The sequence below is a fragment of the Carassius carassius genome, chromosome 33 (assembly GCF_963082965.1).
Source record: "Carassius carassius chromosome 33, fCarCar2.1, whole genome shotgun sequence".
In the NCBI taxonomy this organism is placed as follows: Eukaryota; Metazoa; Chordata; class Actinopteri; order Cypriniformes; family Cyprinidae; genus Carassius; species Carassius carassius.
The window spans coordinates 28,932,757-28,959,356 of record NC_081787.1 but is presented as its reverse complement, the minus strand read 5'-3'; the positions used below and the strand labels follow the sequence as shown (position 1 = coordinate 28,959,356).

The window sequence follows — 26,600 nt, the reverse complement described above, 5'->3', positions numbered from 1 at the left end:
CTAGCTGCAGTTAGTGAGGATAAAAAGCAGTCAGTTATTGTCTCGAATGCGATTTATGAGTGACAAGTCATGCACCCACTGGGAAGCCTTTCCCTTTTGTTTCACTTTCAAAAGCGCTTTGGTTATTACATTTCACAAATATGATATAGAACCATTTTTCACTTAGAAATTGCTAGTAATGTCTACAAATAACTACAAAGAAACAGATTTAAATAAACATAAAATTCTTAAAAAAAAAAAAAAATTGTTAATGTATAACAAACAACAATTATCTTCTATGTACAGCCTTAAAAAATGACATGACACAGTGGAGATAATATTTTATGGAACATTAAAATAGAAACTATATATAGACACTATATAAAGTATATATATATATATATATATATATATATATATAGAGGCTCAAGTGGTAAAGCATTGCGTTAGCATCACAAGGTTGTGGGTTCGATTCCCAGGGAACACATGTTAGGTAATGTTAGCCTGAATGCACTGACAGTCGCTTTGGATAAAAGTGTCTGCTAAATGCATAAATTATTATATAATTGTACCTTTTTATCTCACAATTCAGACTTTTTTCTCATAATTGTGAGATATAAATGCGCAATTGCAAGTTATAAAGTCAAAATTGCAAGAAATAACCTTGCAATCCTGGGAAATAAAGTCAGAATTGCAAGACAAAAAGTAACAATTACCATCTTTTTTTTTTTTTTAATTCAGTGGCAGAAACTGTGGTCAAATTTAGTGTCTCAGGGATGTTAATGGAATAATAAAATTGTAACTTGTGAATATTAAGTAACCAAACAATGCCATGAAAAAAAAATTATAAGAGAAGGCAATGAATTCATTAATGCAATTAGAAAGGTTACCTATTCAAATTTAACTTGACTAAGCAATTGTAAAGTGAAAGTGACGTGACATACAGCCAAGTATGGTGACCCATACTCAGAATTTGTGCTCTGCGTTTAACCCATCCAAAGTGCACACACACACACACAGTGAAAACACACCCGGAGCAGTGAACACACACACACAGTGAAAACACACCCGGAGCAGTGAACACACACCTGGAGCAGTGGGCTCATTTATGCTGCGGTGCCCGGGGAGCAGTTGGGGGTTCAGTGTCTTGCTCAAGGACACCTCAGTCGTGGTATTGCCAGCCCGAGACTCAAACCCACAACCTTAGGGTTAGGAGTCAAACTCTCTAACCACAAGGCCACGACTTCCCCCACAATAAGCATCAGGCATGATGGTCTTGGTGGGAGCCTTAACATCTCTTTTAATTAAGAAACCTAAATTTACCGTAATTCAGGGCAACTAGACACAAAATGCCCTCGAAATATACTTTCCTGCAGAGTTTAGCTCCAACCCTGATCAAACTCATCTTACTGTTGCGTCCTATTAATCCTGAAGAGCTCGATTAGCTTGTTCAGGTGTGTTTGAGTGTACTGATGGAGCTGAAGTCTGTAGGTAAGTGGATCTCGAGGGCCAGAGTTCTCCACCTCTGCTGTGAAGACTGCACTATAAATGTAGCCAGCATAGATGCAGAGAACAGTGTTTCCCACCCCTGTAACTGTACACTATTTGGATCTATTCGTTGTCTGACCCATCTATCGCAGAGTCTCCACTAACAAGCGATGAGTTGAGTCAGGTGTGTTTGATTAGGAAGAGTTTGAAAATATGTAGTGTTGGCGTGCCTCCAGGAACAGGGTTGGGAAACGGTGGGATAAAGCGCACAACACTGGTAGCAATATTCAGTAAATCGAAAAGTCATCATCACTGATGATTATATTTCTTAATGTCCATAAGGTGTTCAGTAATTCTCATGTTTCTATGGAAAGTGGAGCTGGCCAGATGGCCACTGGCTCTTTGTTTGGAAGGCGGGAGGTATTCCACAATATTATACACTTTTATACAATGTGTTGTATATATGTATAGGGTTCTACAAGAAATCAAAGCTATCTTTTTTACAGATTGCCAAAACTACAGAAAATCGAAGGTAATGGATCACTTCAATTTGCAGGCACCCAAACGTGGATTTGTAATTACCGTTTTGTGACTTGTATATCAAATTTGGAGGTAAAGTCAAACCCGGCATTATATATTGTATTGAATACTCATCAATGAAATATTTGCATTTTATATTTTGTGTAACTGTAAAGTTTTTGGCAGCGTTTATTTAAAAAAACCCATTCATTATGATGAGGCTTGTGTTCTACAAAGGGGGATGATTAGATAACATTAGGAAGCACAGGTTTCCTTAGTAGGTACTCCACAAAGATAGATTAAGATTAAAGATTAAGGATTAAGATTAAAAAGAAAAACATGTAAACATTTGAAATGGGTCATTATTATGGCAGCAACAGGAGTACAATACAACTTTAAAATATGTATTATATAGGCCTAAAATTACATGCCTAAAAATATAAATTAAACAGCTTTATGTTTACCTTATGAAAATGAAATAAAATAAAATAAAATAAAATTTATGCATTTAGCAGACGCTTTTATCCAAAGCAACTTACAGTGCATTCAGGCTATCAATTTTTAACTATCATGTGTTCCCGGGGAATTGAACCCCCAACCTTGCGCTTGATAATGCAATGCTCTACCAATTGAGCTACAGGAACACTATAAATAAAAGACCGCATTGAGTTATTTGTGCTAATCTCCACATTTTCAATGACATCCATCATTTTGAGAGATAAAATGCAAGACAGAAAACCATTTCAAGTTTTAATCAGGAGATTTAATAATCAGATAATATATGATATTATTAATTATGAATTTATTCTCATTATTCCAAGCATTTGACATTTTATTTAAAGCAGACAATCAAGCGACAGGCCGGCATGTTTCTGGGTTCATGGATCACACAACTGGCTTAAATCTCCCTCCGAATTCATGAGGTTTATCACTGAGGTGCCATGCCAATTTATTTTTATAGATGTTCACATGAAAAACAATTACTGAATAGGGCTCAAGTCAAATTTATTTGTATAGTGCTTCACAATACACATCATTTCAAAGCGGTTTACTGAAAGTTATCATGATATGTCTAAAATGCCTTAGTGCTTTAACCAATTTTAGGGCTGGATGATGTAACAGTGACATAAGTGATCCTCTGGATTTAGATCTAGCTATAATGTATATTGCTGTCTAACATAAAGCTTCAAGGATTTGCTTTATATATTTCCTTGACATAGAAATCAGCTACAAATAAATGTCAATAAACCTGATTCTTGCAAACATGTCAATGTTCTTGGACCAGTGGTTCTTTGGTAAGCTGTAAGGATCCCTGTCGAGTCACACTGTTTGTTTTACTTCTGTTTTCGCAGTTTCTGTACCTAAAGTCTTTTCTTCATGTAATTTGTGAGCTTAACTCTATTTAGGACAATAACATATTTAATCTAAATCTATAAATGTAAAGCATTCTGCTTAATTATAGAGTGTGCGCTGCTGCCTGCATGCTTAGACGTGCATTTTTAACTACAGATAAGTGTGTGGCAAGGTTCATACACCAGGCACTGTCTAGTTGAAGCTAACATAATTTATTTTACATGTATGTGTTGCAGATGTTTTTGTTTTTTCTGCGTTGAATGCCTTCCTCCAGGCTTTCAAAGTAGTGGGGATATGTTACACCTACAAATCTTTGTTAGGATTGCTCTGCCTGATCATTATTATTGCTTGCAAAATTAAAGATACAAGCAGTGCCATGTATGGGCAGTAAAGACATCTCTGTGTCAGAATTACAGCGCGTATACTGGTTTGGCTTGTACACCACATCGTTTTGTGTCGGTTTTATGGTTTCGTGTGGATGCAGATATTTCTTGAGATGAGAAAAAAAAAAAGATTGGATAGGGACAGTTCTGACTTCGTGTGGACGTAGCCTAAGATCCAATTTTCACTATTAACAAACCATCAACTACGACTTTTGCCTCAATAAACTACTAATTTTCTGCTTATTAACCTTTCCCCACCATTGACGAGTTATCTCGTCTTTTAGAAGACAACGTTTCCCCACCAAAGACAAGTTTTTATGGCTTTTTGTGTTTTCACTGTTATACAGTCGGGGGCGATATTACACATTTTCTGAATGAGACCAAAACCTCCCGAACAAAAAAATAATAAAGTAGAGGCTCTGATATTTATTTTGGTGTATTGCATATTTCAAATATTCGTACAGCAAAATATACTGGAGGCCATCAAAATTTTGTGAAAAACATCAAAATCGCTTGATGTGGCTGGCAACTTTTTTCAAAAATGCTGGCGGGGAAGGAGTTTTGTAAGGTAGTTGTTAAGTTTAGGTATGGGGTCAGATCAATTTTTTTTTTTTTGCTGCCCTTTAGAAGCTACATAAGATTCCCAGAAGACAAAATAAATATGATTTACCCTAATCAATAGAAAGACTGTAGAAAGTGTAGAGCAGATTCAATATGACCACATTCAAGTGCGTCACAAACAGTCCTTAAGTGTCCCTTTTATTTACACATATAAGAGGCAACTCTACAATACAGAACATACTGCAAGTTTCATACCTCAAAGCAATTCCTCAGTTTAAAATATGAGACTTTGTACAGTATTTTGTCCTTCTTAAATGCTCAGATTTGAAATCGCCCTATACATGAATGTTACAATCTTCCTATACATGGTCCTTCATATGCAAATGTGAAAATGAAGGAGCCATGCTACTAACAACTAATTTCTGTCATTCAGTCACCTGAGTGATGTTGTTGTTGAGTAATATCATCCAACATTGTTCCTGGATGTAGACAAACCACACCTCCAAAAACTGTGAATGTCATCCCAAAAGATAATTAGAATTGCATGGCTAGAACTTCTGTATTAGAAGTGCATTAGAACTATTAGAAATGGATGGCTAGAGTTTATTTTTAATGATGTGTCTGAGAGATTTAACAAGAATGTTTTTGTTTGTTCTGCTCATTTCACAAAATATACTTTTCTTAATTATTCTCTTGCTGCTGGCTTTTTTTTTATATCTTCATTATTATGAAAAGCCAAGTCATTGAAAGCTACGACAGTGTCCTTGGAGGCAATTGTTGTGGCTGAATTGGTTCAATTTAATCTGACAGCACTAGAGATCAGGGGCTTCCTTAGCTCTTCATTCAAAAGAAGTCTAGAGTTTAAGGACAATTTGCAAGTTGTTGAACCCATTTAATATATTTTGGATTCAATTATCACTATCTATCTATTCATTGCAGTAATTATGCTTGAAAAGGTCTCGGCAATGTTCAAGTGTCCTATCTCCATCCCAGTGTTGATCATTTCATCTTAAGGTATTTTGGACTCAATAAAGAATTGCAGAAGTTTGATAATGGCCCAGTTCTTATGCATCAATGGACAAACCTTTTAGACACCATAACAATGGGTTAATGAAGGATGTTCATGTCTGAACATGGATGCATAAGCTTTCTTTGTTCTTGGCGGAAAAGCACCTGAACGTTGAACTGGTCATATCACCTGCAGAAAGAATTGGTTATCCTGACTCTAAGATTTCAAAACACTGGCTTCGATTTCTTGACCTTTTCCAACAGAGAAAAACTGCTCCCAAAACACTACTTCTTGTGGCCTTATCCTCATTCGATAGAGGTTTCTGGTCCAGTTGTTGTTCTTGGGACAATTTGCTTTGAAACCAAGCATAACTTTTTCAGGACATGTGTTGCTGTCCATTGCAACAAGGCATCAGCTAATGATGACTCATCACTTACAAGCCAGTCCTGGGAAAACCTCCTTGTTATGCGAGTAAAGTTTGCAATATGCTGCTAAAACTTCTGAAAGTAGGAATGCAACAGGCCATAAGAAAAGTGTCAAATCAAACAAGTGTTCCATTAAACACAAGTGTTTTACTGTGGAACAACACAAAGTGGGAAGATTCTGCCTTATGGTTTTTGTAGAGTTAAAGCTCTAGGAGGAGTTAGAGTTGCAAAATTTTGGGTCAGAAGAATAAGAAAAAGAAGAAGAAGAAGAATACGTTTAAATATCTGCATATTAAAAAAAACGGCGCAGGTGCACTTAGGCTGTGTTCGAATCCACTTTTGCTAGTTAAATGACGGGAAAAATGGTTGGCGCAACCGGTGCATGGTCTAAAGGGGTTTTCCCTATTCTCTTAGTGAGTAATGGGTGTGTTTTGGGCATAATGTCCAATAAACCAATCAGAGTCTCATCTCCTATTTCCTTTAAAAGCCAGTTGTGCTCGAGCCATAGCCGATTCGCTATTTACATGGAAGAATTTCCAAGCAGAAAAACTGAATGCTTCTCTCGTGAGGGATCGGATCGGATACATGCAATGACTATCCATTATGACATGTAGGCATTTTAATATGTACACAATAATGATCTTTTACATTTTACTAATTAAATTTTTCATTTTTAAAAATGTTCCCTGTGTGTGTAATAAGCAGAGTGTATGTGCGTTGTTCACCCGCCTATAGGTGCACCACTAACACGGTCTTTAAATAACAAATATATATATATATATATATATATATATATATATATATATATATATTGTGCTAGACTTAAGATCAGGTTTTTGTTGGTCAACGGCACAGTCTATTTCAGATGTTTTAAAATAGTAACGCGCCAGCAATGTGCCTGAACACACCTGGTTTTTAGACCAGCATGCCCATGGGCGCACAAATGGGCACAAATGCATTTGCTATTTAAACAACGTGGCACAGGACATGAAAATGATAACTGTTTCGGGCTGAACCCAGCAAAAACCGAGACTCAAACCGGCGACCTTCTGTTAACTAGTCCGGCTCTCTAACCATTAGGTCACAGCTGCCCCTATTCTGCCCCTATGTATGTTTCCTAAAAGCATCGTTAGCCAACTATGGTCACAAGTTCCATTACAAACATAGTGCAACAATTCAGAGTTTCCCGAAACTATATCAAATGAGCATTCACAAACAGCAACACAAACTTAGGTGGTTGGAAATACAGCCCTCGATCTGTGGTTAGAAACAGTTTACTGACGGTAAGTATAATGAATATCTTTAATAAAAAAATTATCAAAATAAAAAATTGAATATATATATATATATAATATATAAATATAACCAAATCAAATCTACACCTAACATATACCACACGTTTTTTAATGCACTGAATGCTAATTAAGTTGGCTTGAGAAAGCCAACTTACTGAAATCCTATTTAAACTTCTTCTTCTTTTTCTTATTCTTCTGACCCAAAATTTTGCAACTCTAACTCCTCCTAGAGCTTTAACTCTACAAAAACCAAACTCGGGTCAGACTTTCAGACTGTTATGACTTGGTATGCTATATCTTTTCAAACTGATTTGACTTTCAGTTTTCTATCTATCTATCTATCTATCTATCTATCTATCTATCTATCTATCTATCTATCTATCTATCTATCTATCTATCTATCTATCTATCTATCTGACTGTTTCTATCCATCTATCTATCTGACTGTTTCTATCTATCTATCTATCTATCTATCTATCTATCTATCTATCTATCTATCTATCTATCTATCTATCTATCTATCTATCTATCTATCTATCCTAGCAACATGCTAATGCTAGAAACATGCTAGTCAAATGCTAATCATGCTAGAAAACATGTTAACGACATGCTAGTCACATGTTAGTCATGCTAGAAACATGCTAGCCATCAGAGGTGGGTAGAGTACCCAAAAACTGTACTCAAGTAAAAGTAAAAGTACTTCTAGAAATATTTACTCAAGTAAAAGTAAAAGTACTAGTCTTGAATAGTTACTTGAGTAAGAGTAAAAGAGTATCGGATAAAAAATCTACTCAAGTAGTTAGTTACTAGCAGAGGTGGAAAGAGTACAAAAATATTCTACTCAAGTAAAAGTACCATTACATTAATGAAATTTTACTTAAGTACAAGTAAAAGTACCAGTCTAAAAATCTACTCAAGTAAAAGTAAAAAGTAGCTCATTTAAACTTTACTCAGAGTAAAAATTACTTAGTTACATTTTAACAGTGGGAGGGAGTCAAAATGGGACAGGCCAAGGGTGTCAAACTCAGTTCCTGGAGGGCCACAGTCCTGCACAGTTTAGATATAACCCTAATTAAACACACCTGATCCAGCTAATCTAATCATTTAGGTTTATTTGAAAACTACATGATATGTGTGCTGGAGCAGGGTTAGAACTAAACTCTGCAGGGCTACAACCCTCCAGGAACTGAGTTTGACACCCCTGGGATAGGTCTATTAATCTCAAACTAGTTGTTTTTAATTAAAGGAATCAGTTATTTAGAATAATAAAACATTTGGGCTGTTACCAGGCAAATCAGTATCAACAAACTCATCTTTTAATGCAGAGGAAATGCAGAAGATTCATTGGAAGTGGCATTTAGATGTATTACACTGTTTAGTGCAGGACAAGAATGCATTTAACCTGCAGTTACAAATGCATGAATAATGTTTTGATATACAAGACATAAAATGTTGAATACTCATTTGAAATGATAAGAAATTAATTATTTAAAAAAAATCAAAAGATACTTTAAATGTGAAATTAAAATGGCCAGTATGTGTCAGCAAGTCACTGTTAATAAGTGAGTCATTGCGATTGAACCGAATCATTTAAACGGTTGATTCATTCAGGAACGAAACACTGTCACGTTGCTCAGAGACGCAAAACTGTGCTTTGGTGGCTGTGTTTGGAATTATTTTCTGTTGTAGAAATAGAGCTAAAAAAGGCAATATGGTGTCTAAAACGCAAGTCTCTTAATTAACTTGTTTACTGAACTGTTATATATAAGTATGTATATATTCATGATGATTTTTGGAGGAAAAGATGGCATTCTTTGTGTGATTTTGATTTAATATATGAAATTATATAAATATGTGAATTTTCTGCCCCTATATCTTCAATTTTGTGATCATTCTAAATGCATTTTAGGAGACTGAATCACACAGTGAAAGAACGCACTATAAATGCGCGCGCACGTCATTAAAACACAAATAGCACACTCCTCACCACGGTCTTTTTAGCTAATTTGTGCAAAACCTCTTGCTAAAATGTCAAAGCTTCATTTTAACCACCAATGCAACGATGCAATTATTTAGCTTACCTCTACATTCTTGCGAAGGGTTGATGTCTTGTCGAGATTTTATAAGCTGTTAGTTTGGTCTTCCTAGACAAGTACAGCTTACACTGCATAATAGAGCATACATATGGCCAGGGGTTCACTTCATTTCCTTCGAGTTAAACTTCAGAATATGACGGGGTTTCGTTTTCAGCGATGTCTGCACCACTAACGCCTGTTTTGTCCGTCTGCATCTTTCTTGTGATTTTAGCGCCAGTTTGCCCTCCTGCCCATTATGCCGTAGTTTCCAGGGAGCGATTTATTTTATTTTATTTATTTTTTTTTACTCAGTAATTAATGTGTTTTAAAATGTAGTGAAGTACAATACTTCAAACAAAATATACTTAAGTAAAAGTAAAATTACAGATTTAAAAAATTACTTTAAAAAGTATTAGTACACAGAAAAGCTACTCAATTACAGTAACGCAAGTAAATGTAATTCGTTACTTTCCACCTCTGGTTACTAGTTACTTTGGGTCATACTGAGCCTATTTTTATTTAGATATATAGATAAAATGTATGTAATGTATGTGTGCGTGTATAAATGTATATACTCCAATTTATGTAATTTATTATAAAACCCTGTCTGTTTACTTAAGTAACAGATATACGTGTCATGCCATAACATATTTTTAATACGACTGACTTTATATTAAATGTGAATTTAACATTGAAAGTTAATGTGATATAAATATTGCTACTAATCTTTCATTGTTCAGAAAGAGAGCAAATAACATTTACATTATCAAAGATCATTTTCAATGACAGTCTAGATTTCAGTCACTCTCAGAAACTCCCAATAAAATCATTGAAACTGTTAACACTGTGAAATCAATATCTTAATTAAAGATTCGTACACACATCTGCACTTTGTTGTTTCTGACGAGAGAATTCGCCAGAAAGAGGCATTCAGTCAGTGAGCGAGTGAAGGAAGCACCGGCATTTTAGCGATGACTCATCTGATTGGCCAATGCTTTAATAAGCTCAAAAGAATCATGTGTGATTGGTTATAATGCGCAGCGTTGTATAAACGCATCTATCTCTGGCTCAGCGCCAGCAAGCAATCACAGATCTGAATTTAGCAGCTGATAATATGACTTGCTGAACGTACTCGCACCGGTGTGATTGTATCAAAATTAATAAAATCTTAATCGGCTATTTTTTGTCTTTTGGAAGCTGCATTCAACTTGACTCCCTCTCTGTTATAAGCCACACACATACAACAAACTAATGTCACAGTGGTATCGTGTACTGTAATCGAATGTAGCCCCAGTTATTACCTGTTAAACAGTAGACAGCACACGCGGTGTTCATCTAATAAGGATCTCCATCGCTAGCAAATATAGCCTTAGCAGATTTGCTTTCAATTCAGTGCAGTTCCAGCCACGTTTTCAACGCTCTTTTTGTTCTTAAACGTTACAACTCTGAGTGAACCGCTTCAGTCGCTCAGCGCGTGCGGCAGGGAACTGAACGACTCATTCAAACTGATTCATGAACCAATTCACTCGTTTGCCAATTGGTTTGATCAAGCCTTTGAACAGAATTGGCTCAAAAGAATGAATCATTCGCGAAAGGGGATCGCTCATTGCCCAGAGAAAAGTAGACGGCGCGTTTGGAATAAACTGAAGCATTTATAACATTTATTGCATTAAGATAAAGTAACGAGAGGAGTGTCGCTCACAGTAATGAAGTAAAAGTACAGATTTTTCCCCAAAAATTTACTCAAGTAAGAGTATAAAGTACCCATCTTTAAATATACTCCGAAAAGTATTAGTTACCCCAAAAAATTACTCAAGTAAATGTAACGAAGTAGATGTAACTCGTTACTACCCACCTCTGCTAATCATGCTAGAAACATGCTAGTCACATGCTAATCATGTTAGAAATATACTAGCAACATGCTAGTCATGGTAACAACATGTTAGAAACATACTATTAGCATGCTAATGATGCTAGAAACATGGTAGCAACATGCTAGTCGCATGCTAATCATGCTGAAATGTCTGCACCACTAACGCCTGTTTTGTCCGTCTGCATCTTTCTTGTGATTTTAGCGCCAGTTTGCCCTCCTGCCCATTATGCCGTAGTTTTCAGGGAGCGATTTTTTTTTTTTTTTTTTTTTACTCAGTAATTAATGTGTTTTAAAATGTAGCGAAGTACAATACTTCAAACAAAATATACTTAAGTAAAAGTAAAATTACAGATTTAAAAAATTACTTTAAAAAGTATTAGTACACAGAAAAGCTACTCAATTAAGGTAACGCGAGTAAATGTAATTCGTTACTTTCCACCTCTGGTTACTAGTTACTTTGGGTCATACTGAGCCTATTTTTATTTAGATATATAGATAAAATGTATGTAATGTATGTGTGCGTGTATAAATGTATATACTCCAATTTATGTAATTTATTATAAAACCCTGTCTGTTTACTTAAGTAACAGATATACGTGTCATGCCATAACATATTTTTAATACGACTGACTTTATATTAAATGTGAATTTAACATTGAAAGTTAATGTGATATAAATATTGCTACTAATCTTTCATTGTTCAGAAAGAGAGCAAATAACATTTACATTATCAAAGATCATTTTCAATGACAGTCTAGATTTCAGTCACTCAGAAACTCCCATTAAAATCACTGAAACTGTTAACACTGTGAAATCAATATCTTAATTAAAGATTCGTACACACATCTGCACTTTGTTGTTTCTGACGAGAGAATTCGCCAGAAAGAGGCATTCAGTCAGTGAGCGAGTGAAGGAAGCACCAGCATTTTAGCGATGACTCATCTGATTGGCCAATGCTTTAATAAGCTCAAAAGAATCATGTGTGATTGGTTATAATGCGCAGCGTTGTATAAACGCATCTATCTCTGGCTCAGCGCCAGCAAGCAATCACAGATCTGAATTTAGCAGCTGATAATATGACTTGCTGAACGTACTCGCACCGGTGTGATTGTATCAAAATTAATAAAATCTTAATCGGCTATTTTTTGTCTTTTGGAAGCTGCATTCAACTTGACTCCCCTCTGTTATAAGCCACACACATACAACAAACTAATGTCACAGTGGTATCGTGTACTCTAATCGAATGTAGCCCCAGTTATTACCTGTTAAACAGTAGACAGCACACGTGGTGTTCATCTAATAAGGATCTCCATCGCTAGCAAATATAGCCTTAGCAGATTTGCTTTCAATTCAGTGCAGTTCCAGCCACGTTTTCAACGCTCTTTTTGTTCTTAAACGTTACAACTCTAAGTGAACCGCTTCAGTCGCTCAGCGCGTGCGGCAGGGAACTGAACGACTCATTCAAACTGATTCATGAACCAATTCACTCGTTTGCCAATTGGTTTGATCAAGCCTTTGAACAGAATTGGCTCAAAAGAATGAATCATTCGCGAAAGGGGATCGCTCATTGCCCAGAGAAAAGTAGACGGCGCGTTTGGAATAAACTGAAGCATTTATAACATTTATTGCATTAAGATAAAGTAACGAGAGGAGTGTCGCTCACAGTAATGAAGTAAAAGTACAGATTTTTCACCAAAAATTTACTCAAGTAAGAGTATAAAGTACCCATCTTTAAATATACTCCGAAAAGTATTAGTTACCCCAAAAAATTACTCAAGTAAATGTAACGAAGTAGATGTAACTCGTTACTACCCACCTCTGCTAGTCACATGCTAATCATGTTAGAAATATACTAGCAACATGCTAGTCATGGTAACAACATGTTAGAAACATACTATTAGCATGCTAATGATGCTAGAAACATGCTAGCAACATGCTAGTCGCATGCTAATCATGCTAGAAACATGCTAGTGACATGCTAATCATGCTAGCAACATGCTAGCGACATACTAGCAAAATGCTAATCATGGTAGAAACATGCTAACAACATGCTAGCGACATGTTAATCATGCTAGAAAAATGCTAACAACATGCTAATCATGCTAGGAACATGCTAGCAAACATGCTAATCATGCTAGCAACATGCTAGCAAACATGCGAATCATGTTAGTAACATGCTAGCAACATGCTAATCATGCTAGAAACATGCTAGCAACATGCTACTCATGCTCAGAACATGCTATTAACATGCTAGCGACATGGTAGTCACTTGCTAATCATGCTACAAACATGCTAGTCACTTGTTAATCATGCTAGAAACATGGTAGCTACATGTTAATCATGTTAGAAACATGGTAGTGACATGCTAATTATGCTAGAAACATGGTAGCTACATGCTAATCATGCTAGGAACATGCTAGTAACATGCTAACGACATGCTAGTCACTTGCTAATAGTGCTACAAACGATTATCATGCTAGAAACATGCTAGCAACATGCTAATCATGCTAGCAACATACTAGCAAAATGTTAATCATGCTAGCAACATGCTAATCATGGTAGGAACATGATATTAACATGCTAGTCACTTGCTAATCATGCTACAAACATGCTAGTCACTTGCTAATCATGCTAGAAAAATGCTAGAAACATGCTAGCAACATGTGAATCATGGTAAAGACATGCTAGCCACATGCTAATCATGTTAGAAAAATGCTATTAACATGCCAGCGACATGCTAGTCACTTGCTAATCATGTTACAAACATGCTAGTCACTTTCTAATCATGCTAGAAACATGCTAGCAACATGCTAATCATGCCAGCAACATGCTAGTCGCATGATAATCATGCTACAAACATGTTAGCAAACATACTAGCAACATGCTAATCATGCTAGAAACAGGCTAGCAACATACTAGAAACATGCTAACAACATGTTAATCATGCTAGCAACTTGCTAATCATGCTAGAAACAATGCTAGAAACATGCTAGCGACATGTTAATCATGCTAGAAACATGTTAGCAACATGCTCATCATGCTACGAACATGCTAGTAACATTCTAGTGACATGCTAGTAACTTGCTAACCATGCTAGCGACATGCTAGTCACTTGCTTATGTTTAAAGAAATGCTAGATACCTTTCTAATCATGTTAAGTACATACTAGTCACTTTGCTAATCATGGTAACAACATGCTAGCAACTTTGCTAATCATGCTAATGACATGGTGGTCACTTGCTTTTAATGCTAGCAATATGTTAATCACTTTCTTTTTTAAACTTCTTAACTTTTCAAACTTTTTAATATTTTTGAACTTTTTAAACTTTTCAAACTTTCTAAATTTTTCAAACTTTCTGGCCAGGCTTTTTCAAGCCAACTTAAAGTTGGACCACAAACTTTACTATCTAGTTTTTAATGCACCACACCCTTCTTTTAATGCACCACCTCAGCTTAGGCATACATACAAATAATAACTGTACTGTGAATGAGAAGGAGGAAAGAAAAAAAAACTGACACAGAAGCTAGGAGAGGTGTGGTAAGTGTTAGGTATGTGTCATTTCATTACTATTATTACTATTGTCCTTTTATCATTATTATTATAATTACTGTTATTGTTATTAATATTACTGTTGCGGTCATCGCAAAATATAATCATCGCCATCTTTAGCATTACTATTGTTATTATTACTATTGTTATTATTATTATTACTATTGTTGTTGTTATTAATGTTATTATATTATTATTGATATTACTATTGCTGTCAAAACAAAATATTATCATCATAACCATATTCAGTATTACTATTGTTATTATTATTATTATTATTACTGTTACTAGTATTATTGATATAAATGTTATCATCATTATTATTATTATTATTATTATTATTATTGATATTACTATTTCCGTCAACACAAAATATTTTCATCACCATCTTTTAGCATTAGTATCACTACTTTTATTAAAATTATTATCAATATTATCTATTATTATTATTGATATTACTATTGCCGTCAACACAATATATTATTATCATTATTATTATACATGCTATTACTATTTAAATACTTCTACTATTACCCATTTGTCATTTCTGCTTATTTTTCATTGCAGTTACTATCATTGCCGTTTTATTGTTGTTGTTGTGTTTTGTGTTCACCCTATGTCGTTTTTGCACTCTTAACAAACAAAAAGAAAAAGAAAAAAAAGTAACAGTTTACTGTTAATGAGACATATGAACTTCAATAAATTATACTCTTGGACACAGTAAGCGAGCTAACATGCAATACAAATACAATACAATACAAATACAATACAAACTCTATCTTCCCACACCCCTTTTTAGCTCTAACTTCCTTAGGTACTAATAAAGGCCTTGTTTGTTTCTATAGTTATTAATAACCTCTGTTTTTCTCTCTTACTGTGTATAAGTACTTCTCGTTTTGTTCTTTTCCCAGCCGGTTATAGTCTTTCGATATTAAGTGATTGCTCGACACGAATTCCTACAATCTATTGTGTTTTTTCTCCTGTTATTAAAAGGAACTTCTCAGCTGTTCAGCTGGATACACAATACTTCCAAGCTGCACGTTCACATCAACTCCAGTTCTGACACTTCACACTCCAAACTGCCTTTTCTATCGCAAGTTCATGCCTCTTTAAGTAAAAAACTCCTGTCAACCCAAGGCATATCAGAACCACTGCTGCTGAATCTGACCAATCACGAGCATTTACCTTCTATCTGTCCTGGACAGGAAGACAAACTCTTGTGAGCCATTTTTCTCTCCATACATCAAGTCCATGACAGTGTCTCCTTGTTAAAATGAACTCTTTATAAAAGGCATAGAGGGCCTCCTAGAGGGCCAACGTTTTGCAGATTTTAGTTCTATCCTTACACCAACAGACTTTTCTGGTCTGGGATTTTTGTCTACTGCCTTACTGACTCCTGAACGCACTCAGGATGATTAACTTTGACAGTTTTATGTACCACTGACTACATTACTGCCATGTGGGACTGTGTCAGAGCTTGTTGTTGTCATCACTGCAGTATCCCAGCTAACTGTCATGCTTTCCTTTTTTCCTCCCTTCAGTCAGGACTTCTAGTAACACTAGCTCATGCTACCTGCAGCTGAATGAACACTCATGCATTCTGAACAGTGAATTTCTGAAACCAGCAACAGGGTGGAAGCACAGTGATTGTGTGGTTTCACTGGAACCTGCAGTTAGGCGTGGGTTCTGTTTGCTGGGGTAGACAGGTTTGGATGGGGCTTATGGAACTAAGATGTAATGCTTTCTACAGACTGTGCGATTTCAGCTATTTTATAAGATCATTACAAATCACATTTGTGCAACACAGATCAAATAAACTTGGGTAGAACATGTATGTAGACATGTATGATAATGAAATACAGCAAGACAAAACACGCTATGGCAATTGTGATTTTCAAACTGAAAAAAAGAAGAGGAGGCGACAGAGGGGGAAAATAAATTACTCACTGGAACCCTACATACAGGTATTCCTCTCTAGCTAGTTTCGCCTCCATGGCATTTATGTTTTAGTGTCATGTGGCTATGTGCATTTTTACTGGCTTGTCAGTAAATGTAGGTCATAGCAGCAAACACACTGTGAGGTAGTTATCCTAAATTCTTGACATTGCAAGAAAATGATTGTGGGTTGTCTTTGATTTTGATTGTATCTCATTGGTTGTCTTTCGTCTGGGACAGCCCAAAATCGTACAATGTATATTTGCCATTAAAGTATTCATCAATGTCTTGCTGTGAGGTTCTGGACTATTGCTAGTGTTACACTGCACAGCAGCCCTAAAACTTCATCCTAACTGTGACGAATAGTACAAGCATCATGGTTTGGGTCTGGGTCTGGATTCTTGACATCACTGAAGGAAAAATGATTTCAAAAGTGTATTAAGACATTTTACAGCCAAAGGTCAGGACTTCAGTTCATGACTTCAAGTTTTAGAGGGACTTGGTGATACAACAAGAAAATGACCTAATGCATCACCAATGATCAACCAAATAAAAATATCAACCAAAGAATGACTGAAAACTGTCTTTTCCAGAGACTTGACCTTAAGCCAATTCAGATGCTGTGGCATATCCTTAAGCTAGCTGTACCATCAACACAACCCTGAAATATTGATTCACTGAAACAGATTTGGAGGGGTGGACCAAAATTGATAAGCAGCTACAGAAAGCATTAAGTGGAGGTTTTGCTGCTAAATGAGTTTCTAAATATAGAATCATTTCGAAGGGTACAGTTCCTATATCTTAGAAAACTGGAAATCAGACTGTTTTTCTAATCAATATTTTAAAGGTAAATTGTTGTTTAAATCTATAGCTATGAAATATTCAGTGCATCGGTGCTATGTGAAAGATCACAGCCGCTCCACATAAGGTAATAAGACTCCTGCACTAGTGTATATAACAAATACTGCCGTGTGAATGACTCATACTGCTTGGTGGACCATAAATCATTTCTGTTCATTCTTGAAGGTACACTGCACATTTTAGCATTGATGGTTTGTCAGTTTAAAGCAAGTGGCATAAAATCAATTCAGCTATTCAACATGCATGAAATGTTACCAGGTCTATAAGAATATGTGCTGGATTGTGTTAGCTAGCATGGGAATGGTGTGATATAAAATGGAAACATTTCCTTACAATGACCCATATGTACTGTATAAGATCAATTAAAACATGAATTTATTTATTATGTATGGGTATGTTTAAAGGGATGGTGTACCCAAAATGAAAAATCATTTACTCAACCTCATTCTAAACCGTATGACTTTCATTTATTTCTCTTCTTTCTTTCTTTCTTTCTATTTTTTTTTTTGAAAGAAGAATGTCATATGTCATGAGGGTAAGTAAATGAAGTCAGGATTGTCATTTTTGGGAGGATTGTCTCTTTAAGGATTTGGATATGATATAGTTCTCCAGACAGGAGGAAGGTTATAGTACTGTCTTTGATTCTGTTGTCTCAACTCAACTCTCCTGTCTCTGTCTCCATGAGTTGTTCATTAGTCTGTGACTGTGAAGATAATTAATGACTCTGGTTGTGGAGAGTGTAAATGATGTTTTTCAGCTCGACTTCTCCTCCCCTTCATTTGTATACGCATTGCCTAACTAGAACTAGAGCTCTGCTGGAGCAGGATGTTTAAATCGCATGAGATGAGTTAAGTGAGCATTATCTGAATTCTCAGAGGACATTATCAAGCCTCAGCTGTTTGCTGAAGTCATTGTCAAAATTTGCATTCATCCATCATACCTTTCTTTGGATTCATTTATTTTATCAGTCGTCTGGTTAAGTATAGATTTGCGATATTATTTTGATCCTAATATCATTCAGATTTACAGGGTCTAGCCACATATGCTTTCATTACTTTTTAATAAGTGTTACATACAATATCAACATAAACTTTTGAGAGGAACACATTTTTACAAGTCATTTTAAGCTCATTATATATGAGCTGATTTTATTGCACGTGTAATAAATGAGATTAATTAACGCCATCACATTTATTGAACACAGTTAATGCACTGACCTCTTTTGATGTTAAAACGTCGATGTAATGAATGTTGTAATGTAATGTTGATGAATAATTTCATTCTGTATGATTTCTAAAGACTGTTGTGACAGCACACAAAAACAGGAATCAGTAAAACACATTAATGTTACACTATTAAACAGACATGCAATTAATATAATTCATACTTATTACGCTTTAATGATAACTATATGCCACTATGCAGAGTGCAGATTTATTTGCCGTTATTAGTGTCATCTGGATTTCATTTGCAAATTAATTAAGCCATAAAAAGCCTTTCTCAGATTAAAAAAAACAAAACTCCAACATTTACTAATAAATAAGAGTACCAGTATGCATTTGAATAAACATTTATATTAGTTTCTTCAATAATTAATCTGAATTCATAACTGATGCAATGCTTCATTTCTACAAACCTGATGAAGAAACACACTCATCCTGATCAGGGATAGCCTGAGAATGAGGACATTTTCAGCAAATTATAATTTTTGGGTGAACTATTCCTTTAAGGGCCCCAATGCCCCTGAAACTTTGGAGGAAAAATCAATAACACTCTTTAGGAGAACAATTATACCGGACAGGATTGTCTGGGTTTGGACAAAAACTGATTCTCGCTGCATCACTGCATTGTCACACACTAGTAAATTTGTCTTAAATATGAGAGAGTACGGTAATGAAAAGCCTGTATTTAAATCAATTTTAACTGCATACACAATGTTGAGTGTACAGTCATTTATATTTTTAAAGCTTCTTTTCCAGACGCTCAGCGTTTCTGATGGAAATTAATATCTGCAGAAATTAGCAGCAGACTGGCCAGAAAGGATGAATAGAACACATTTTACGAGCTTGGCTTAAGAACAGCTAGTTGTTAATTAAGAAATAACATGAGCGATCACCCCACACTCCCACCCCATCCTCTCAACCCTGCACTGTTCTCCTGAAAAGCTTATTTCATGCTTCACTGAATACCTCCATCTCAGTGTCACTCGTCTTCATAGACAGAGCCCATTACAAGCACGCACATACAAATACAACTGGCATTCGTGTTTATGCACTGCTTTCTCAGGAAGACTCTGACATTAAAATGGTAATTCTGAGGAACTATAAGGACCTCGTTTTGACCTTCGCATCCCTGGAGTATTTGGGAATCTTTCTTTTGTGATCCCCTACCTGTTTCAATCCTTCAATAATGCAGGAAGGTTAAAAGTGCAATAGGAGATTGTCTGCAGAAACAGTTTTGTTATGCTGTTTGAAAGTCTACTCACGTCCCGATAGCAATCATTAAGTGGTTTAAATTTATTTACTTGTGTTTATATATTCTGTGGAAGGCGTAGGACCAGGAAATTATGTATTTGCATACCTCTGCGCACCCCGTTCGTGCAGACAGGGTACGCCATCACATACGCTGTGCAGACAGAGTGAGAATTGTAAGCAAACATCAACCTGACCTTCCTTCTTTCCTTGGTATTTTAGTACTGTTTCTAACTGTACTATAAAGTTTCCAGACCAGTGAATGACACTTGATGTATTGTAGTAATGATGTCTCTGGTTCATACATGTCAACACTCTGGGAGTCTCTTGTATTTTTTACACCCATCTCCCGCCCTCTCACGTTTTCTTATTTCTCCCAGGAAACTCCCATCATTTGTAAGGCCCTACCTCATTATATGAATAATGACATTAATATATTATTCCAAGTTTGTCCAGTTGCCATATCTTGTATGAAACGCATCTCACACAATCAACAGATCATACAATCTTTAACCCATTTATGACCTCAACCTGTCAACGCACAACTCAGTTGCCCTGCTGATATCTGCGCAGGTTGACGGGGGAAGCTGAATCAAGTATCACTGGTAGAAATGGCATTCGAAAGCTCAGGTGGTGCTACGGTGAAAACAAACAAACAACATATAGCTGCAAATTTAACAACAGCTGGACGTAGGAATTTAACAACTTATCGCAAAACAGCATCGACAATTCCCACGTTTCTTGCAAAGTGTGTCACACTGATTTTAGTATCGGACATGGTGGGAAAAATGACGTAATGCAGCACAATAAATATCAATCAGGCTAAAGTTACAATACAGGGCTAACTAAATTAAAGAAATAATCTCACCAGGGTTTCAATATCATGTTGTTCAAAGTTTTTGAAACTCAAAAGAAGAGACACTTCACAAAAGAATTCTACACCAGACGTGTCAAACATTCGGCCCACAAAGGTTCAAATTCAAATTTACATTTATTTCTTTTGAAAATTAAATAAAGTGTATTCGCTACAATATCTTATTTTTAATTTAAAGGACAGTTACACGCTGTAGTTGTTTTTTTATCTACTATAATATGGTAATTGCGGTTTTAACGACATTTTATGACTATGTAAAAAACTAACAAAAACAAGTACAGTATGTCATGATATAAGCAATATCACATGAGTTAAAGTGTTGTTTTGCTGAATATCAGCACGATGGGAGTGATTTTATACAGTTCAGCAAACAAGCTGTTAGCATTGAGTTACGTTTTAGACAGTGCTGTCTGTTTTTGCTCTGTTTAGCCAAAAAAAACAGGTTTTAACAAAGCAGGGGTAGAACATAAGTGCTCTCCGAGCAGCACAATGCCTGAGATTTGTTGCCTCGCTGCATTATCAGCAATGACTTTCCAGGCGGTGTTTGCACACAAGGACACCTCATGAAACTGATTTCGGACAAGATTCTGAGGACGAGTAATGGTTTAACGATCTACAGCAAAATAAAGCGAGCTTTGGTAATAACTAAACAAATATTTTATTACTATAGTTCTTATTTATCACTAGAAATAACATAAAAAGTGCAAAAACTGATGACCCAACTCAACTTTCAGATGCTTTTCTTTTTTTTATTGTTTTCTTAATTTTTTTAACCATCATGGAATGATATGCACTGGATTATGGGATATCTAATGTAGTGAAGGATACCTCAATGCTGCCTTCAAAAATGTATCAGATGTACAGTACAGACCAAAAGTTTGGAAACGTTACTATTTTTAATGTTTTTGAAAGAAGTTTCTTCTGCTCATCAAGCCTGCATTTATTTGATCAAAAATACAGAAAAAACAGTAATAGTGTGAAATATTATTACAACTTAAAAAAATAGTTTTCTATTTGAATATACTTAAAAAAAAAAATTTATTCCTGTGATGCAAAGCTGAATTTTCAGCATCATTACTCCAGCCTTCAGTGTCACATGTAACATCAGTCTATCACATGATCATTTAGAAATCATTCTAATATTCTGATTTATTATGGGTGTTGGAAACAGTTCTGCTGTCTCATATATTTGATCAATAAAAGGTTAAAAAGAACTGCATTTATTCAAAATAAAAATAAAAGATTCTAATAATATAGATTCTAATAATATATTTTCTTTACTATCACTTTTTATCAATTTAACACATCCTTGCCGAATAAAAGTATCGATTTTATTAAAAAAAAGAAAGAAAAAAGTAGTGTATATTGTTATTACAAAATATTTATATTTTAAAAGATTTTGATTTCTAAAGGATCACGTGATAATGATCCTAAAAATTCAGCTTGTCATCAGCTTTGAATCAATAAATGATCATTTAAAGTAAAATAAATTTAAAAACAATTATTTTAAATTGTAATAATATATCACAATATTACATTTTTTTCTGTATTTTTGATCAAATAAATGCAGGCTTGATGAGCAGAAGAAACTTCTTTCAAAAACATTAAAAATAGTAATGTTTCCAAACTTTTGGTCTGTACTGTAGGTATCTCAGGAGACAGGAAGTGATAGTCACTTGCTTCATTTCTAAATTAATCAGGCATTTTGAACAAATGTTTTGAATGAATGAGCAGTTTTAGTTTCATATTATTTATCCACAACAAGCTACTATCTCACTTGGAAAAATATGGTTTAATTATTGTAAAAAAAAAAAAAGTTTTCCTAGTTTTCTTGTAAATTATAGTGTAGTATATATGGTTAATATTAATGCAATTGTGAGCAAACTAAGGTTTAACAAAAGGTAATTAGGCCTGAAGGAGGTGACATTTTATCCAATTTGGCCCTCAACCAATAATGAATTTGAACCTCTGACCTACACATAGCTTTTTCCATTCACTGACAGTTCCATCATGTCTCTATAGCACCAAAATGAACTCACCTTTTATTTATTTATTTATTATTTCCTGGATGGTTTACCGGCAGGTGAGATATTCATGTGCAGACAGGTAGCTGGAGAAGGGGTTTGAGGTGGGCATATAGCATAGGAAACTGCTTGGAAAAAGTGATTTGCTAAAATACAAATCCTTTTCAGTGATGAACGAGCAGAAGTTTAAACTGCGGTGAAAGAGTGATAAATAATAAGGGAGAAAATGACAGCACTGCAGGAGCTGCTGCTCAGAGCACTGCCTGTATCTCTAGTCTACAGCAGGACCTGTGGCTTAACTGAGACAGCCTGACACATTTATGTGCATTTAAATCTTCATCGTTTTTTGACTTCAAAATCACAAGATTATATACATTTTTACTTCGAGTGAAAATATAATAAAAACAGCCCAGGTGTCATTGTTTAACAAATAATAATAATTATTATTATTTGGAAAATAATAATTTACTTTCTTGATCTAGGGTACAGTCGATATAGTTTTGTCACAAGTCTAATTTTGTCTGAATTCTGACATGTCATGTTCCTGATATCTGAGCTTATTGCACGCTGAATTCTCTCCTTACCAGTTAAAATGCTTGTGCAGCTGCTGCCCTTCACAATCTGTCCCTATTTCTCATCATAACACTCTCCAAATCACAAAATAAAATGCAACCAAACCTGCCACTATCACTGACATGCAACTTTAATTTATATATATATATATATAAACAACTACAACAACAGCAAAACACAGATTTAGCAAATGCTCCTGTATGTATTTGTGTTCACGCTCAGTGGAGCATCAAAGGTTTCTATTTACGATGTGTTTTGGAGCGTTGAGCAATGCAGCCAATCAATGACATATGAACAATATAATTGTTTAAATAACATCAACGCCAGCCTGCCAGTGTCTATTTCTGAGGCCACAGTAATAGACTTCAGAAAGCGGGCCATGTTTTCTTATGTCAGTCTTCTGTCAGCCAGACTGTGAGACGGATCAGAATCACAGCAGACAGCTTGGACTCCCCAGGCAAGAGATCGAGAGATAGAGAGACGGAGAGAGAGAGAGAGAGAGAAAACACTCTGCTGTCTCTTCACAAACTCAAGAGTGTTTTCTTAAAACCATTCACTCATACTTATACAGCCTGCCCATTATAAGCCTGCTCTAAGTCTGCATCTCTACTAGATTGGATCAGATGATTGAAAATACAGCCACAACATAAATAATGAATTCATTATCATCTATGGGTGAAACACAGTAATTAGTCTCATCTAGCAAATGATCCACTATGACGGATACGTCTCATTAGTGGCTCGGGCGTGAGCGTGTGCTCTGTCTAAGCCGATCACACCACAGACAATGTTTGTGAAGACAGGCATTTGAAGAAACCCAAATGAGTTAGTGCCAGCGCGTGAGAGTACGTCAGAAGGGATTTAAACACTGTCAGCAGTGGTTTTCATAGTACGACATCACTCAGACCATAAAACTAACACTTCCTTTCCAAAGACATGCCATTTTTTATAGCATTTTTTTATGACATTTTTAGAGATCAATCAAAGATGACAACTTATTAGCTTTTAGAAGTTCAAAAAAGCTTTTATATAAATAGCAACTTATCATTTTGGATTAATTAAACATATTAGCATAGCCTGAGTCAGATCTAATGTTATTGCATTAGGAAATAAAATATGAAACCAAGTGCCATTTACTTGAAAAATAACAAGCACACTTTGTTAAGCTTCAAATGATAAAACTAGATATAGATAGGCCTATGTGTTGTTCTGAAAAATTAATGAAACATAAGTTATTATGATTTGATCCAGGAACACCATCTACTTGGCAAAATCACAATCATTGCCTCCTACAAGATGTTCGCCAACATCTCCAGCAAAAGCCTAATATTGCCTAGCAATGTATTTTTTTGCAAACAATTTTGTATTTTTTTTGCCAGCCTCTTTCTGTTGAGAAGAACCAAGCCATTTCCCTTGGTGGGCATCTCAGTAACACCCCTGGACAGATATTTCCTAACTAGGCGCAGTTCTTTGTGTCTTGAAAGGTGAAAGGTTTCTCATGATGCCATTTCAACATGTTAAATGACCCAAAAATCTTACAAGCTTCAATTCCTGAAATCACATTAAAAACTATTTTAAAGGCTGGTCTAGGTAAAAAGAATGCACTTAATAAAGTGAAACTATAGCCTGAATTAAAATATAAGAATGGACTTCCATTTTCTACTATGATATTGAGCAGAGTGACTTTCCTTGTCACTGTCTCTGGAGGAACAAAGGGTCTCTGTTGTGTCAAATACGATACCCAGCATTTGTTTTTGAGGTAAGAACCAGTCTCTGAGAGTCGTACCATTCATCTAAAATCTCTTTGAAAAGGTATGTTAGTGGGACTGTAGTCTTCAGGGAATAGAAAGCACATGGTGGAGTTGTTTCACACCAAATATTTTGTTCTTCAAGCTGATGATAAACATTTGGTTGGAATTTAAAAGGTGAATTGCATCTTTGAGACATAAACGTCCGATAGCTTTTTGACAGTCATGATATAATTTTTATGTTCCTGATCAAATAAAATAACAATTAAATTATTAAATACAGATCATGTTATTGTATCCTAAGCATAAACCTTGACTCTCTCAGTTCTACATTTTTAGCAAAATTAGCAGTGAAGTAACGCTGCATGACATCATAGCCCAAGCCATCAATGTTCCATGTGGTGCTTTGACCTGAGCTATAAATAGCAGGAGTTCATGAGTATCACTCACACACAGTAAAGTTCAGATTGAATAGTCTTGCTTCTGCATGGCAAAGCATGCTAAATTCATGAGCTCTAATGCACTGGTTTCGATCACACGCGTGACTCATTTTTAATGCACTCAGAGAATAAGAGCAGGAGGAGGAGGAGGAGTGGGAAGCTCAGTGTAGTTTTAGGAGACTTAATGATTTAGCTGAAGAATTTAATATAAGGCATGAGGGGACACTACCTAAAGGCAACAGAAGAGGATGTTGGCAAAAGGAAGTCACTTTATATGCCATGTTTTTTTTATTTTTATGTTCTACTGGGGAATTACTCTGTTTGTAACCAGACAGGCCTTCTCTTGTTACTCCTGATACAACAAGACAGAAATTAAACTTCTAAAACTGGTTTCAGAAAACGTTTCTATTAATGCTTTGTGACAGTACAGAAGCATTAGCCCACAAAATAGCATTAGTCCACAACAGTACTGCAGAATAATATGCTTTGCTGTCGTAAATGTTTGGTTTTCAAAAACTGTTATGATGTATTGTATTGTCACTTGTTAATTTTACTAATGCTGTTGTATTTGTGCCATTGCCCCAGTGTTTCTTGATGCTAATCCTGGCAGTGACATTAATTTCTCTACTTAATGTAAGCAACTGGAAGTGTCAGCTAAGTAACTCTGTCTCACTAGGTAATATCTACCGATCTCACTCAATACCACCAGTATGCGCCATGTCTTTTACCCAAGGTTTATGTGACATTTGCTTTTTTTTTTTTTTTTTTTGAATGTGCATGCAATGTCTATGACTTACAATGATTCTAGACGAGGTGCTGTGGATAGCTGGTCTGTTTCAGAGTCCGAGATCCTCAATACCTCTGCATAGGTAGAGAGAGCCACTGCAAAAATAACACATAAAATCAGTTAAAATCATGCCTAGGCCATGTATATGTAATAATAGTAATATATTATTCCTAACTGGGTAATGCTGTAAGACAGTGGTTCTCAACTCCAGTTTTGGTGATCCAGCACTTTGCACATTTTGTACATCTTTCTTATTTGACACTCTCAGTTCAGTTCATGAGGTTGAATCAGGTGAACCAAACAAAGGAAGACAAACAAAACATGCAGAGCATTGGGTCCGGGAATGGAGTTGAGAACCACTGCTTTGAGAGATGTCA

The 26,600-nt window shown here is 35.5% G+C and overlaps 1 protein-coding gene across 2 annotated transcripts in view; it reads right to left on the bottom strand.

Annotated features, from left to right (window-relative positions):
* The window catches only part of LOC132114056 (FERM and PDZ domain-containing protein 3-like), a 96,804-nt gene extending 70,491 nt beyond the window's left edge, over positions 1-26,313 (bottom strand). For both annotated transcript variants that reach the window (XM_059522185.1, XM_059522187.1), the window contains exon 1: positions 26,234-26,313. The gene's annotated coding sequence lies outside the window, so the exon portion shown is untranslated. The remainder of the gene's footprint in view (positions 1-26,233) is intronic.
* Positions 26,314-26,600: the final 287 nt, after the last annotated feature.